This window comes from Protopterus annectens, chromosome 15.part0 (assembly GCF_019279795.1).
Source record: "Protopterus annectens isolate FY-2018-M chromosome 15.part0, PAN1.0, whole genome shotgun sequence".
NCBI classification, from domain to species: Eukaryota; Metazoa; Chordata; order Ceratodontiformes; family Protopteridae; genus Protopterus; species Protopterus annectens.
In genome coordinates, this window is record NC_056749.1 from 806935504 (window position 1) to 806953026 (window position 17523).

The following is a 17523-nucleotide window of genomic DNA, read 5'->3' on the forward strand; positions in this document are numbered from 1 at the left end:
GGACAGACAAAGAACTGAGGACATAAGAGGAGAAGCCAAAGTAGATCCAATTACAGAAAAGGTCAAAGAGAACAAGAAAAGGCAATCTAATGAAGAAGATTTGGGACAGAGAGGAAGAAGGCAAAAGGAAATGAGGGTGTTCAGCAGAGGTGGAATGATTATGTCAGAGAAGACCTGTCACAGTAGGTAGGACAGTGACATAGAACAGAGAGACAGATGGTGACAGTAACATGGTACCCCCAACCTCATGTAGAAAATAGGAAAAAAAAGGTTGATGATTGTAATGCCCCTGTACTGATCCATTAATCAATCCTCATCACTAGCACCAGTGATGGATGTTTACATTGGGAGGATGGCAAGTACACACACATGGTAAAGTCCAATTTCCCTTAAGAGCACACAGAGATCACAGTCAGTCTGGAGCTGGTTTCTCGCTCTTTCTCCAGATCCCCAATAAGACTCCCCACTGGCACAGCTATAGGGTTAAAATCTCGGCTGAGTGGTCAAGCCAAAACCTCCAGCACCCTCTCTGTCCAACCAGTGCTTTGTGTCCCTGCCCAAGTAGCTGGCACACACACTTTGAGATTTGATTTATATATAAACACACACACACACACACACACACACACACACACACACACACACACACACACACACACTCCTGGGGAAGGCTGGCACAGGTTTACTAGCTATGCCCCCTTCTGCCCAAACTATAAGGTAGTTATCACTACCACCAACTGGCTCTTTATCAGCTACTATAAGGCCCTTCCCAAAGGGTGACCAATCCTATTGTGTGATGTTACTATTATCCAAATGGTAAGGGTGACCAAGACTTTCAAGGCTATTTAGTAGTGGCCTATACAGTGTCACCAAATACATATGCAAGTACTCACAGAACTTAAATATCTCTAAACAGACCAGCCACAATTACAAGGTTTAAATATATGTAATAATAAATAATAAAATAACAAGACAATACTCAGTAACTCAGCACAGTGACTACAGAGTTCAGAATCACAGGAAATATTTTAAAACAACATTGCAGGACAGTCTCAAATAAATACAGAAAACATCTAAACTAATATTTGTTATATTCCTATCTATAGCTAAAAATATTTTTCCCTCGTTACTATTAGCAAGGCAGAAGTGCTGAAGATGGATGTTTCCAGGTCCAAAGACAAATGCAAAATGCACAGACTCACTCTCTGAGATAGTTCTTAAATTAATAATACACATTACTGCTGGGTTAGCCAGGATGACATCATTCTTTGTCAGCTGCCTTCAGTTCTCAGGCTAACAGAAGCTAACATAATTTTTAACATCTCTATGGGAAAAGTACATTTTACTTTTCAACCTACTTTCTTGAGGGTTTGCAAGTTAACTCTGTATGTTCCAGCTTCTAAAATGAAAACACACATTTGCACATGCACATAGTCCATATACATTTCTGTTCTTTTCTAGTAGGGTACACCGTGGTTACATTCTTGAAGTTCAGTACATAACATACAGTTCAACAGGCACTTTTGCACCAGTAGTTTAATATACACATAACATATAATTCTCTTACATTTGTAAGACAAGCCCATGGATCATATTAATATTCACAAATGACATAGGATTATTTACAAAATTCCAGGGAGCTGGGCTGGCAATGTCACATTTCTATATAAATCATATTAATATTTTCAAGTGGCATATAATTATTTACAAAATTCCAGCTTGCTGGGCTGGCAGCATTTCAGTTTGTCACAAGGATGATGATGAAGATGATAATTAGGTTAAGTATCTTCCAAAAATATACAAGCTGGTTTTGCTATTTAGGTTTAATTAGTGGAATATGAGTACAGTGATAACACTTTATAAGAAAACCAGTTTGCATATTTTTGCAAGCTGGTTGACATAAAAAAATCTGCTTAATCATTTAAGTGCCGGAAGTACTGATTGCATATACTTATAAAGATATATATATATATATGTAGAGTGAATTCAATGTGATTGACTAAGTACATAGTCAACAGGTGTGCAGGATCACATCATTTTCAAAGTTGGCTAATATGTTATTTTCCCAATAGTGTGCAATCTCAGAGTCAGTATATATAACTAGCATTGGTCTTTTTTTGGGTGTAGGGTAGTTTGCTAGCCTCCAAAAATTATGTTTTTTTATTTATTTATTTATTTTTATTTTTATTTTGCATGCAACAAGGATAGTGGTCAACACAAGTATGTATTGACTTTTGCTTTGCTGATGTTTTATGTTTGTTAGTCACACTGACATTTGGGACTGTCAATCAAATTAAATAGATCCATATCATATGCGTATGTTTGTTTGTGTCTCTCGGCTTTTCCCGGTTAGGGGTCGCCACAGCGGAACTCCGGTCCGCTAATGATTGGCAGTAGATTTTTACGTACTGGCTTGCCGGGCCTAACGCACAACCTTCAACGAAGGAACGCCCATTCACGCATGTCGCTACACAGAAGACGCTCTAACTGAGAATTGAACAGGCAACATCTAACTGTGAGGCGACATCGCTACCGCAGCAGCACCACCGCAGTATACCATGTGCGTATGTACATTATGTATATATAGAGAGAGAGTGTGAGAGGGATAGAGCTGTTGTGTCTATATTCTGAGGTTACCTATAGCAGGTGTGCACTGTTCATATTAGTTATAATCTAACTGGTGGCGAGCATGTACATTTGTTTTAACTTGTCAGAAAATATTTTAATTTTATTTGGAAGGTATTCAAAATAATTTCCAACCTTTTGGTAGCTGGGAGTATAGAGAACTTGCATCATATTATAGATATAATTTTAATTTGCCAAATGTTTTAGTTCCACCTGTCACTACAGTTTAGTTCCACTTGGCAAAAATCTATGCTTCTCTTGCAATATAATATTGGTTTTCCGAAGAAACTGTTGACCTTGATGCCACTCAGCATTATAATATATTACACAATTGTATTAACTGTTGTGAAAATGGTTTTAGTTGATGTGGAAAATTTTAACTGAGACCTACTGACTGTGAACACCTAAGGACATATAGACCTTCCCCCTGCAGAACCTATGTTATAGCCTCCTTCAAGGTTTGATGAATTATGAGTTGCTCTTTGAGGCCAGTTTTCTGAGTGTCGGCAAAAATGGAAGACTGCTGATGGAATCCTGCGTGTGTGTGTGTGTGTGTGTGTGTGTGTGTGTGTGTGTGTTTGTGTGTGTGTTGCATTCATTTTCTTGATTATGTGTCTGTTGTTAGCATCTCTGTATGTCAGAGACCAGGAAACAGATGAAGATATGAAAAGAAAGACAAGGACAAAAAAATTCTTTATGCGGTCCAATTATGTTATTAAATTCATGGATTTGATAAACAAATTCTAAGAATTCTTTCCTTACACTTTTTCTACTTATAAAAAAATAACCACAAATAAATGTTTTTTCAGTAGGTGTACCTACAGTGGAGTGTTTGTAGGGCACATCAGTGCACCAGTTGTGCTTAGAATGATCTTCACACTGATATTACTCTCACTAACTCTTTTACTGACCAGAAGCCTTTGTGTTAAGGCAGTGTACAAGTAAAGCTGAATAGTATATAATTACTCCAATTTGTCTAGCAAAAATAAACAAAAACTGTAACAAAATTCATTTAAATAATTTTAGTTCATCTTGTTAGGCAGAGAAAGAAGAACAAGAGACTGGGGATTCATTACAGGGCCTACCATAAGCTGTACTACTCATGCTAAAAAGGCCCTTCTCTCAAGATGTGCCTGTCTGTGATTCAGTGACATGTCAGCTCAACAAGGTAAGACCTCATTTTCAGCTAATTTGCATGCCTCTGAATTGCATTTACTACAATGACATGGAGATCATTGCAGATCTTTATGTTGTGGTAGTAAGCTGCTGCACAAGTAGGCAGTGCATTTTCTCCTAGATACACACACACACACACACACACACACACACACACACACACACACACACACACACACACACACACACAAACACAGACACCACGGTCTCTGTACCTATCCCTAACCTGTATAGTTCCATGCTTCCTCCACCACTGTAATAGTTGAAATGTCATAAAGGCACCCATTCTGTTATGACCTGGTGATCTAATGCATCTCCCACACAGTTCTGCTGTTGGTGCTGTTATGGCACTTACATTTAAGAGTAATCCCTAGTGGTCTATTGTATTCCCCCCCCCCCAATCCCTGTTGTTTTGCTGGTGCAATTACAGCACTTCCTTTAAGAATTTTCTGATGTCTAGTGGTTCACTATACAATCCTGCTGTGTTGTTAATGCCATTATGGCACTTTAAGAGTAATTTCTGGTGGTCAATTATAGGTTCATAGGTTCACAGGTAGGTAAAAGACTATTAGCCCTAGGGTATATATAAGCCTAGCCAAAAGGTACCCTGGCTTTCACCACCCAAGAAAATTTTTTTCCTGTGCCACTGATGAGCAGAGCCACAGAAGTGATCCCCGGGGTGAATTTCCTATGTCCCATCCAATCATCAAGATTTTTTCTTGAAGAGTGCTAATGAGGAGCTTTGTTTGATATAGATAAGTAGTTTGTTCCAGAGTATGGGAAGTCTCTGGGACAGGAATCTATCCCTCCAGCATGTTCTGTTTATTGTGGTGACAAGGTTTAGGTCCCTAGAGCATGTAGCTCATAGGGATTGGGATTTCTTTAAGTGAAGCATGTCTAAAAGCTCTGGGTTTGACATAGCTTTGTGTGTTAGGCAGAGATCACCTCTGAGTAGGCCATATGCAATGGAGTAAAGCTGCAGTTTTTTGAGACGGTCTGCGTAGGGCATCTGTTTGAGGCCGGTAATCTTCTTTGTGAGCTATTTCTGCAGCCTTTCCAGTTGTTGTAGATGTCTTGTGAGGTACATACCAAAAGGGACATTGTACTCTATAATGGGTCTAATGAGTGATGAGTAGAGGGGAACAATGCCCTCTTTTTACCTGGATGAGAAACCTTTTGTGATGAGGTGTGCCACATAGAAGGATTTCCTGATTACTGTGGTGATGTGATTATCAAAGGAGAGACTACTGTCTACCTGTGTCCCAAGGTCACTTATCACACTTTCGGTGTTAAGTAGACTACCGCCTATGTGGTAGTTCATGGGTACAGAGTTTTTACCAAAAGGGATGATAATAATGTACTTTTTGGCATTGAGCTTGAGGCCATGGCTTTGACACCAGGCATCTGTCTCAACAAGGCCCTTTTGTAAGATGTCCACATCTTTTGGAGTTTTGATTATGGTTCCTAGTTTGCAGTCATCTGCGAACTTAATTAGCCAAAGACCTTCTGTGTTAGCCTGTACTTCAGAGAAGTAGATACCAAACAGGGGAGGACCCAGGACTGAACCCTGTGATACTCCACTTGTCACTGGTCTGAAGTTGGATTTGGAGTCTGCTACTTTCACAGTGTTGGTTCTGTCAGTGAGCCAGTTGGCAACCCATCTTGTGACATAGGGATTTATACCTAGTTTAGTGAGTTTATCTATAATTCCAGAGTGGGGGATGGTGTTGAAAGCCTTGGCAAGATCTAGATAGGCTGTGTGATCCACCTTATCCTCATCTACAGCTTTGGTGACTGTTTCAAAGATGTCTATCAGGTTTGGGAGACATGATCTGCCTTTTACAAACCCGAACTGGGTGGGGTCCTGAGTTTGGAGATTACCAATGTCATTGTTTATAAGTTCCATGATGATACGTTCCATAGCCTTGCAGACCAGGCTCGTTAGGCTAATGGGGCAGTAGTTTCCGGGGTCTGTGGTGGCTCACCTTTTGTGGAGTGGGATAACTGTCACTGTGCGCCATTCAGTGGGCACATAGCCTGAGGTGAGGATATGGTTGAACATGGTAATTAGGTGGGTGCCAGTTGGTGATTATATCCCCCTCTCATTTTCCATACTTTCATTTGTGCCATTAGGGAACTTAAAGTGTAATCTCTGATGGTCTAGTATATCCATCATGCCATCCTCAATCTCCATACTGCCATGTGTGCCATTACAGCACTTTAAGAGTAATCGCTGGTGGTATGGTGTATCCCCTACCCATGATCTCTGTACTTGTGTTAGTGCCATTATGGCACTTTAAGAATAATCCCTGGTGGTGTTGTTGTGCATCTCCAACCCCCCAATCTCTGTACTGACACTGGTGCCATTAGGGCACGTGCACTTTAAGAGTAAGCCCTGGTGATCATGCAGTACCCCCACCCCTGCTCACGGTTCCATGTCTGTGCCAGGTGATTGAATATGACCTTTTGATCATGTTCAATACTGCAATCTGGTGGGGGTTTGCCATGTTGGAGTGCACAGCGCAATGTAGTGGGGTCTGCCATGTTGAAGTACACAGCTGAGAGATTTCTTAAATCACCTGGCCATGTAGATGCCTTCCTAGAGGCAGTTCTGGACTGAGAGATTACATGGATAATTAGCATATATCTCTCCCAGAATGCCTCATTAGAATTCTGCACAGCCACCAGGCTTGCACTATGTGGTACTGCACAGTTTCGTGGTAGAGACCATGCAGTACTGTATTAGGGTGGTTGCTGAATTCAGAAAAAGTACCATAACATGTACACAGATGAGTACATGTTGCAGTACCTTAATGAATCCTGGCCAAGGTACCTCTACTAAGATTTTGCAGTGGTATACATTGTTATATAGTTTGGGCAATTATAAGGACACACTGTTCTTCTAGAGGTATCTGTCTTTACAGTCCACTTGGTTGCACATGGGATTTCTCTTTAGTAACGTCTACCTCTGTATAATTTTAAAATGTATAAATTTAAGTACTGTAAGTTAATAAATAAATTATATCATCATGAAGGAAAATGTTCTACTTAGTCTTGGGTAGTTTTATTTTGACCCATACAATAAAATGTTTCCTAATGAATTAGTCCCCCCAAAAAAGTTCTAGTGCATTATTAACAAATAATGAGTTATTATGGCCCCTGCAGAAATGGACAAAATGGTGGGAACCAAAATAATTGTGAAAATATGATTTTATGTGAAGAAAATGAAACCAATTTCCCACCCTCATAAATAGAAATCATTATGAATAATTATAACAGCTGAACAGCTAATATACTAGTAACCTAATAACCATAATATTTGAAAAGACAAACAAAATTCTGACCTGGTAGAGAGATGCTTGCAATTATTAGTGCATGGTCCCATTTCCATCTGTCACACGAAGTAACAAGTAAAAGTTAAGCAATTCATCTCCTATTTACCATACCTCCCAACTGTCCAAATTTTTGGATAATGTCCAGATTTTTGCCTCATATTTTTAGTCTGTTCCTCATAAAAATAGTGTTTTTCTGGCAAATCACTGAGGATTAAAATCACTAAAAATGACTTACATTTGAGTTTCAGACTTCATATCCTTCAGAAAATGCATGCTAACACAAATGCTGTTATTCTAATAACTTTCTAAGTCTTTAAGAGCAATACTTAAAATCTGTCCCTATTTTTGGGCAAAACAGAATATAAATCTTTGGGCAGTAGTAATTGTACATACCTAACACAGAAATGATCAATATGTTTTGTTGTATTTATTTATGTATTTATTTTGGGGGGGATTTGGTCTTTTGTTTTTCATGGCACATAGAGGTGGAGGTTGCTGTCATGAGAAGGGAAGACAAGAGGTACAATCAGTATCTGTTAGAGAGATGTGCACAGTCAAAAAGTGCTTATGCTTGGGCTACAATTTGGAGAGGTTGACTATGGCTGAAAGCATGGAATATTTGCTTGACTACAGCTGAATAACTGTCTATATGTTTTTTAAAGTTGGATTCATTCACTTAGTAAAAACAAAAACAGAAATACATCACTTTGGCAGTTATATTTTTCAGTTCATTAGGTTCATGCATTTGAGAGGAATACAATTATTTCAAGGCAGTTATTTCTAGAGTGGTGAGTCAATAGCAGACTGTGTGGGAAAAAAATTCTAATCACTCAGACAAATGCCTCTATGGATTGTCAAGGAAAACACAGTGCCTGTGTGACTGAAGCTAGTTGCAATACATTATTATGTCTATTTTTTAATTTAATTTGATCACATTTTTATATCCAAGGTATACAATATCATGAAGTGACTCTGTTTGCAGGATGGGAAGCAAGCTGCATATAAAGTAAAAGACATTACATTTGATTGATCACAGTTAAATGATCTTTGATGTGGCTTGCCAGGCAGTGGCAGTACATGTTCAGAAAACACCCAGCTAAAATACTTTAAATACTTTTTTTAAATATAGTGCTGTAATCTTTATTGCCTTGATATTGATCATCAACATTAGAATTGAGCACAGTAAGAAAATGTTTGTACTTAAACACAGTTAGATGTCTGCATCATGCGCTGATATAACTTGATTGATGCATCTTATATTACAATACTCAGTATGTAACAGCTCATATCAGAGTTGATCAGTCTTTACCACTCAAAGTACCTCGCTATGTGTTGTTGTTGTTTTGTATCTTCTCTGAGCTCAAACCCTCCCATACAAATAATGTCTAGCTTATCTGAAAATATAAAGTTCAGCTTATCTGAAACAATCCTGTGTCAGTTGGTTTGTGATTTATTGACCTTTACTGTTAAAACGACATGCAACTATGAGCGATGTAAACAAAATCCAGCTTTGTGTGATTTTCACAGCTGGTATAATAGATCAGAGGAATTACTTTTTTATACTTAATTTAATATTTAGTTGTATATTGTTTGTGTGATTTTTCTCATAGAAGTTGGTTTAAAATCTCTTTGAATTCTGTCGTAACGGATTTGGATTAGTCTTTTCGTTTGGAATTCTTTATTCGTTTGCAGCGGAACACAGATTCCTTAAATGAGCGTGCCATTAATAATTAGCTAAAGCATGAATATCTTGTACAGTGTAGTAAATGCTATGTATTTTTAAAAGTAACACCTGATAACTCTGGTGATCTATGTTCCTCATGCCAAAAGTTAGATGGTTTGCTTACCATTATTAGCAATAAATATAGACTTACTGAATATGATTGCACTTATGCAATTTTCATGGCTTGGAGAACTGTTGATACATATATTAATGACTGGACTGATGGAATAAATAATACTAGGCAAAGTGCAAATAGAACTCATTTAGGAAAGGAAGGCTTTATTTTCAGTAAAGATCACTTAACCCCTATTAAACAAGATAATAATGATGGCAAATTTGGAATTCTGGATACAAGTACTCATCAGTCTAAGAATTCAGAGCATATAGAAAAAATAAAAAAGAAAGAAAGGAAGTTCACAACAAATAACAAGGAAGAAAAAGAAACTGATTAATGACTGTAAAGGAAAGAGAATGCGTAGCAAAAATGACCCTGTATTATTATATAACACAGAGATTATTGGGAATGATGCTATTGTTCTGAAAACCTTAAGCGTATATAAAAAACATCATTTTTTTCCAGAAGACAAGGTAGAAAAGAGGCAAAGAGCAGGTGAAAAGGAAGAAATAAAAATTCATTTGGAAGGATTGAAGAACATTACTGTAAGAAAAAAGAGGGGAAGATAGAAGTTTACAACATGGTTCAAACTGTGGATGTACAAGCCCAGCTGGATGAGAATTGTTTGTTTGAGAATGCAATAAGCAATGAAAACATTGAGATTAATAAGAGTGATGTTGATGAAGATCATTCCTCTGTAACAACTGATAGAGCAAATATTACTGAATTAGATCTTCAGATCTGGTCAGAAATGATATTCTTGTAAATGAAGATCAAATTATTAAGAGAACTAATACTTACATTTGCAGAGGATCAAATAGTGTTATGTTTGCCAGGAGTAAACATACAGGATGTGAGAAAGGCCTTTGAATGCCTTCATGTAAGAAGGTATGGATCTGTTTTTACAAATGATCTCATCCACAAGGACACTGTTGGTAGAGAACCTACAGCCCTCTTAGATGGCATAGCTTGTAATGTTAGGCTATATTTCTCACAAATCATATATAGAAAGGAAAGTCGAGTCACCATGAATGAAAAGATATTTTGAATAAATACCTGCATGAAAAAAAAATGCCCAGTTTTAAAAAATGGAAATATGTGGAGCATTCAAGCCTAATTTTGGGTGCATGTGTTTAGACAGGATGGTAAGGCCATACACAAAACATTGATCAATAAATTAGAAAAACTAGGTATTGATGTACTCTTGGTAAGATGGATAGCTGCATGGCTTACAAACACGACATAGCAAGCTGTACAGGTGAAAATCAAGGTTATAGTCAGGGTGTCCCACAGGGCTCTGTCCTAGGCCTATACATGTTTAGATTGTATCTTTCAGCTCTATCTTTTTAATGTCTGAGGTGCTCTACAGTCTGTATATGGATGACTTGAAAATGTGTAAACCGATTGCATGTGTTATAGATAAGGCATGTCTACGAAATAACTTGAACAAATTGACCATTTGGGCACAGGAGAATAATATGCTGATAAATATACCAAAAACCTAAGCATATGAGATTTGGGAGACCTAAACTGAAAGGTGAACATTTAATACAGCATACAATGATTGAAACCATAGATTCATTTAAGGACCTGGGTATATAGCGCCAGCTTTGAGTTTTTCTAATGATATCAACCAGATGGTTAATTAAAACTATAGGTTGTTTAAAAAGATATATGAGTCTAGGAATCAGAAATGAAGAAGTCCTTGTTTGTTAGTTGCATAAGACCCAAGCTTGAGCATGGAATAACAATACAGAAACCTTATAAGAAAACAAGCATGAGTAAACTGGAAAGAGTATGACAGAAAGGGTACCCATGGATGTGAAAAATTAAGTTATTATGAAATGCCAAAATATCTTAACTTGTACCGTATATCATAGAGATATTTAAAAGCAGGCCTTGTTCAGGTATATGGGGCATTTAGAGACAGCTGCCTTTGAGAATGCTTGGGGTTATCAGACTGCAGTAGAGAATCATCAGACAACCTATGGAGATGGAGAAGGTTCTATAAGAATGAGAGGTTACTAAGAGGCAGTTAGAACATTTCTCCTATAAATCAAATATAAATCAAATATTGGGGTTACATTTGTATTGCATGGATGGACAGCTAAGGGCCCTAGTGGTCTTTAGCCTAGTATACACCTATGAACTTATGCACCTACAAAGTAATTGGTTCTCTGAGAGAGCACCCGATGCATGGAATAGACTACCAAATTACATTATAGCAAATACTAGTTTAGAGATTTCTAAGAACAATTTGGATACTTATTATGGGAATACCTGTTTTGCTATATTCTCAGGCTAGAAGAGCATTAATGCCCGTGAAATATTTATATGGATGTATGTGTATTGAAACTTTTTTCTCTTTTTATGTCTGCTTCTGACCACTCTTTATCAAAGATTCAGAAACCTTAATTTATTTTTTTTTATTTTTAACATTTGTTAACAGGGAAAGTCTGACTTGGAACGAAGCCAATTTTCAGCGGAGGCCCAGAGAGAAACTCCAGATGCATGTCTTTGTGATGTGGGAGGAAACAGGAGCACCTGGAGGAAATCCACACAAATGCAGAGAGGACATGCAGACTCCACACAGAAGGCACCCCAGCTGAGAATCGAACCGGAGAACCTCTTGCTGTGAGGCAACAACACTACCGCTGCACCACTGCTGTTCTCATTATTCTTTGACTCGTTCCTTCCACTTTACTGGGTACCCCAGTCACATGGTTAAAAGCTGGCAAAAGGCACAATCATCCAGACATGTATGGAGATGGTATGTGAGCTCTTCGAGGCCATTTATATCATCCATAATCACACCTTTGGTTGGATGATGTTGATAACCATTTCAAAATGAAAGGCCATTATGTCCTCCTTGTCCATATATGTTTTTCCACATAAATGTTAATATGGTTAAACATTAACAGCTTGGTATTACCAGTCTCACATCTCCTAGTTTTGTGTCTTCATTGCCAGCAAGCCTTCACTTGTCAGTGATGGAATGACAGACTAGGGCCATCTTCACCCCCCCAAGATGGGAAATCTAGTTGTTACCATTGCCTTTCATCCTGCCCTACCAAGCTCTTTCAGAGCCTAAGCTGCTACTCCATATTGGTTTGCATGGTCAACATCTTGGTTATATCTCTCTCTGTACCATGGAGCTTTGCTCTGCCCTCAGAGCTACAATAAAGTATGAGGGAGCATGAAAGAGTGGGTCAAGGGGATTATTAATTCCTACACTTTTTTGGCTGTATGTTTTGTTATGCTTGCCAGAAAACTGTACAGCTATGAGTTCATATGTTTTGAAAGTTTGCATTATACAATTATTATACAATGAATGTCATGTCAGTTGAGAAGTTGTGGATGGTTCCTTTTACAGTGGGGTTAGCAAATGAAGATGCAAGCTGAAAATCAAGTAAAAATCAATATGCCTTATTATTTTTTTTATTTATTATTTGATTACTGGGAAAGTCTGACTTGGAACAAAGCCAATTTTCAGGGGAGGCCCAGGGAGAAATGCTCCAGATGCATGTCTTTGTATTGTGGGAGGAAACTGGAGCACCCAGAGGAAGCCCACACAAATGCACGGAGGAAATGCAGGCTCCACACAGAAGGCACCCCAGCCGAGAATCAAACCGGAAACCGTCTTGCTGTGAGGCAATAACACTACCACTGCACCACTGCACCTTCCTAATTTCTGTTATTAGGAATATACAATGCATGTATGTGAGAGAAACACAGTACAACGCATTGCTGCCGTCATTATTTATCTCACTTTGATCCCAGTCAAGCATCAGAAGTGCATGCAATAAGAAGTTGTTATGGTTGGGGGCTGAGGCGTGTGGGAGACATGCAGTGAACAGATATCTAATAACATGCAGTGAACAGTTACCTAATGACATGCAGTGACATGCAGTGAACAGTTATCTAATAACATTCAGCGAACAGTTACCTAATGACATGCAGTGAACAGTTACCTAATGACATGCAGTGAGCAGTTAGCTAATCTTAATTAACTGGACACTGATGCATCTTCTCAGCGATGGGTAGTGCACATATCTGAGGACAGAAAGACAAAATAACATAGTTTATCCATTAATTTTTTCACTTGGGTCTCAGTCAGACATCTGCTATGTCTACAGTCGCAAACTGGCTATTATTTGAGGTAGGGAGTACCTAATTACATGACTGTCAGTTTTACAAAGTCACAGATAAACTACAATTGATATGGTCTGTCTGGTCCAGTGTGAATGTGTGTGTGTGTGTGTGTGTGTGTGTGTGTGTGTGTGTGTGTGTGTGTGTGTGTGTGTGTGTGTGTGTGTGTGTGTGTGTGTGTGTGTGTCCGCTTTAGTGTGTGTGTGTATTCAGTGAGGATGTGTGTAAACAACATTCATTGTAATTTTGTCTGTATAATTTATATGAGTTTTGTCATAACTGAAAGAAGAGTGTCCTGTTTAGAAATGTTATATTATACTGGAGTGGTCTCTGTTCAACTGGAAAAGAAAGCTGAGTCTGTGGCATTTTATGAACCTAATAAAGACACTGTCTATTTGTGACTATCAGAATGTTAATATAGTATTAGAACTCTGCATTACTCGGTTAGAGCCAGTTCACAACTAATAGCATGTTTACTATTTCCTGACTGGAGAATATGTAACACATAAAATCATAAAGCATAAACATATTTGCTTTTATAACATGAGCAGTACAGACACTGTGGTTGTGTGTGCAGCATGCATGAGGTGTTTACTGTGGCTCAGTCTAGGAGGAGGTATGTCATATGACGTGTCACTTCCTGAAGTGCAGTAGTAGTATATTTAATCATATATGCACTCATATTTTCATGGACCTGTCAAAGGCTTTTGACATGGTTACCCACCATCATCTCATCAACACCCTGGCAACAATGTCCCTAGGTAATCACCATCTCCGATGGCTTGAATCTTACCTGCACAATAGACAACAATCCATCTTATGCAGAACAAACTCTCAAACCTCCCACCCAACACTCTAGGTGTCCCACAGGGGTCTATCTTGAGACCACTTCTGTTTTCCATTTTTATCAATGACCTCCAGACTGTAATTCCTGAAGCCATCTGCATTCAATATGCAGATGACTCAACGCTGATCTGCACTGCCACCTCGCAAACAGAATTGCTATCAATAACTCAGAGTACTTTCAATCTAGTAGAGAACTGGCTTGCCGCTCGCTGTCTGATTCTCACCCCTAATAAAACAAAGCTCCTAATTTTCACCCCCACTCAAAGATCCACGGCGTTATCTCTCCATTAAGGCTAATAATGGTACCATTATCTCTCCAGATGCCCATACAAAACTGCTAGGAGTCATTATAGACAACAATCTTAAGTTTGATGTGCACATCAACAAAACAACCAAAACCATTAACAGAAAACTGGGCTCACTATATAGGATAAAACCATTCCTTACCCCATATGCTAGGATTTCCATTGCCTGCTCCCATCTACTCTCTATACTCTACTATGCTTCCCCTTTACTGGCCAACCTAAATAAATCTGATTTTACTAAACTCTCAAGCTGCTATAATAACATAGCTAGATTTGCAACTGGTCTACCCTATAGAACCCATCATTGTAAAAATCTAAATGATCTCGGATGGCTAGAACTACCAAGGCAGATTCAGTATAATCAACTTGTTGCTCACAAAGTACTAAACCAAGCAGATAATACACCTGCCCTGAAAAACATCATCTACCCCCACCCCAACTCTAGATCAATCCGGTCATCTAACAGACTATTAGTGCAAACCATCAAATCCAGCAACTCAGCTGGTGACTCCCTGTTCGCCAACTCTGCTGGCAAAATTTAGAATTCCCTTCCTGCTAACATTACCCTGGATACCACCCTATCTCAATTCAAAATAGCTCTCAAGGAGTATTTCAAGTCTCAATGGATATGTCCCTGCTCCAAGCCTGACTAAATCTTTATGAATACTGGTGTATCTATCCTATGTCTGTAAGTGCTATTCAAATATCTTTGTTAAGCCAGTTTAGAAGATTGTTAGACTATACAAATTTAAATGTACTAGAATAAGTGGTATATTTCCATAAATTTAACTAGACTGTAAATGTGTTATATTTGTATTATGTTATGATTACTCCTGTTCAACATGACATTGTAATGATTGCATATGTATACCTTTGGAGCTTTTCTCCCCGGGCTTCTGCTGAAAATGGACATGTATCCAGTCGGACTATCCCGGTCAACAAATGCAAAATAAATAAAATAAATAAATAAAATATTCTATACCTCCCTTTTGCTACTTACAAAATATGTTTACTTTATATACAGTCTAATAGGCAGTATTCATTAAATTATACCAGTCATTTAAATGATCATTAATTTTACACTAAACAAGTTATGGATGTTCTACATCACAATCAGACATTTTCTTCACTATCAGTGCACATTTAATAAATGCAGATTTTTTTCCTTAGTTATCAAGATCAACACTTAATTTTCCCTAAATAACCATTGTCTGTTTTGCTCAGAAATACACAGCTGGATATATCAAATAACATATAATTTAAAAATGCTGTGGAGCACATTGAGAAAAGTATTGGCAATGTCTACATAATCTGAAAATGCTCCCGAGGACTGACCCATGCTGTTACTGAGATGTTTAACAATCTCGGTTAACTAGGTTAGATTAGATCTTCCCATAACAAATTAATGTTGATTAATGTCCAGTCCCCTTAACAAATTAATGTTGATTAATGTCCAGTCCCCTTAACAAATTAATGTTGATTAATGTCCAGTTCTGGACAAGAATTATTTTTCTCCCTCGAGTGATGTTATCAGCGATTTTTCAAACATTTTGTCAAAAGCTGAGGTAAGGCTTATTGGGCAAGTAGTAAAAGCCATAACTAGTCTTCCACTGATATGGGCAGAACAGATGGACAACCTCTTCCCACAAGAGGAAATTAAATGAAACAGAAAGTGGGCCAGGTAACACATCCCTGACAACAGCTGTAAAGTGAGCTGACCTGTTGTCAGGTCCCATATTGCTTAGCTTCTTAACTTTCAGAAGTGACCTTCCTAACCAGCTCTTCTGATATTAGTGGGCAGTTTGATTGGGTAATATCTACGGCCCCTTCTGTCTGATGTATGAAACAAGAGACAAGACTAGAAAAATACTTGTTGAACACCTCAGCTATGAGTTTTGCCTCACTGGTAACATATTATCAAATAGTAAAAAAAAAAACTGGGATGACTATGACTCTGCTGGCTAACATACTTGGAGAATGTCTTCCTATGATTACGTTTAATGCTAGTTGTACTTTATTTTTAGATCAAGCACTGATACCAGGCTACAACTCATACCATACATTTTGGCCACAAAACCTGGACCGAAATACAAAAGGCGGGGGTGTATCCATATTCATCAAGGAAACCCTCACCTCCAGGTTAGTGGCACAGCACGATGCTTCAAAGATCATCCACGTGCAACTAACAATGGGTAGAACTGCAATTCAAACTGTAGCTTGCTACAGATCACCCACATTGTCCAGGACCCCCATTTCTGGAAACACCGGGAAACATAAAGGTCCTACCAAACACCCTGATATTGGGTGATTTCAATTGCCCAAACATTAACTGGGAGAACTACTCAAGTACTAACTCCCTTGCCCAACATTTCCTAGAATTTATAAACTCAAATGCCCTGGAGCAACTGGTAAACACCCCCACCAGAGTGACAACATATTGGACCTGGTCATCACCAACATGGGCGACCAGTGTTCCACACTGGAGGTCAACCCCTCGCTGGTTAGATCTGACCATAAACTAATCACTCTGGATATCCACATTCCACCCCCACCCCTGGTCAAAGAAACCACTGTGAAAAACTTTTCAAAAGCAAACTTCACGTTACTTAAGACCGAGGTGGAGAGTTTCAAATCCCCCATGCTAAAAGGATAACACTGCCCAAGCTGCAAAATCCTTTACTAATGCACTCTACAGGCACCTACAAGAATGCATGGACCGTGCTATCCCAAGCAAAACCAAGACTCACTCTTCCATGAAAAGGAAACCAGTCTGGTGGACTCCTGCCATAAACAAGCTATACAATAGAAGGAGGAAACTAGTACAGAAAAGAGTAAAATCCCAAGCAGGGAAGACACCCTGATCAGCATCAGCAAGAAACTACGATCCCTCACAAAATCATCCAAGGCTTGTTTTAATGTCTGGATGATAGATTATACATTTTCTTGTTGACCAGTATTGTAATCTTTCTATATACGCTGTGTTTATACCTTTTTAACACCAAATGTTTGCTCTGCCATAGAGATGTGTGGAATTTTATTGCTAATATATATATACATTTTTTAAATTACAGTCATGTAAGGAAGCTGTAAAAGCATTACGTGATACAAAACAAATGTTCCAGTCATTACTACTCCCTTTTTTAGAAATGTTCCAGTCATTACTACTCCCTTTTTTAGATAGCTTGGAACAGCTGGCTGCATTATTGTCTTGCTTTATTGTTTTCCTCTTTCTTTTTATGTCAATATGGT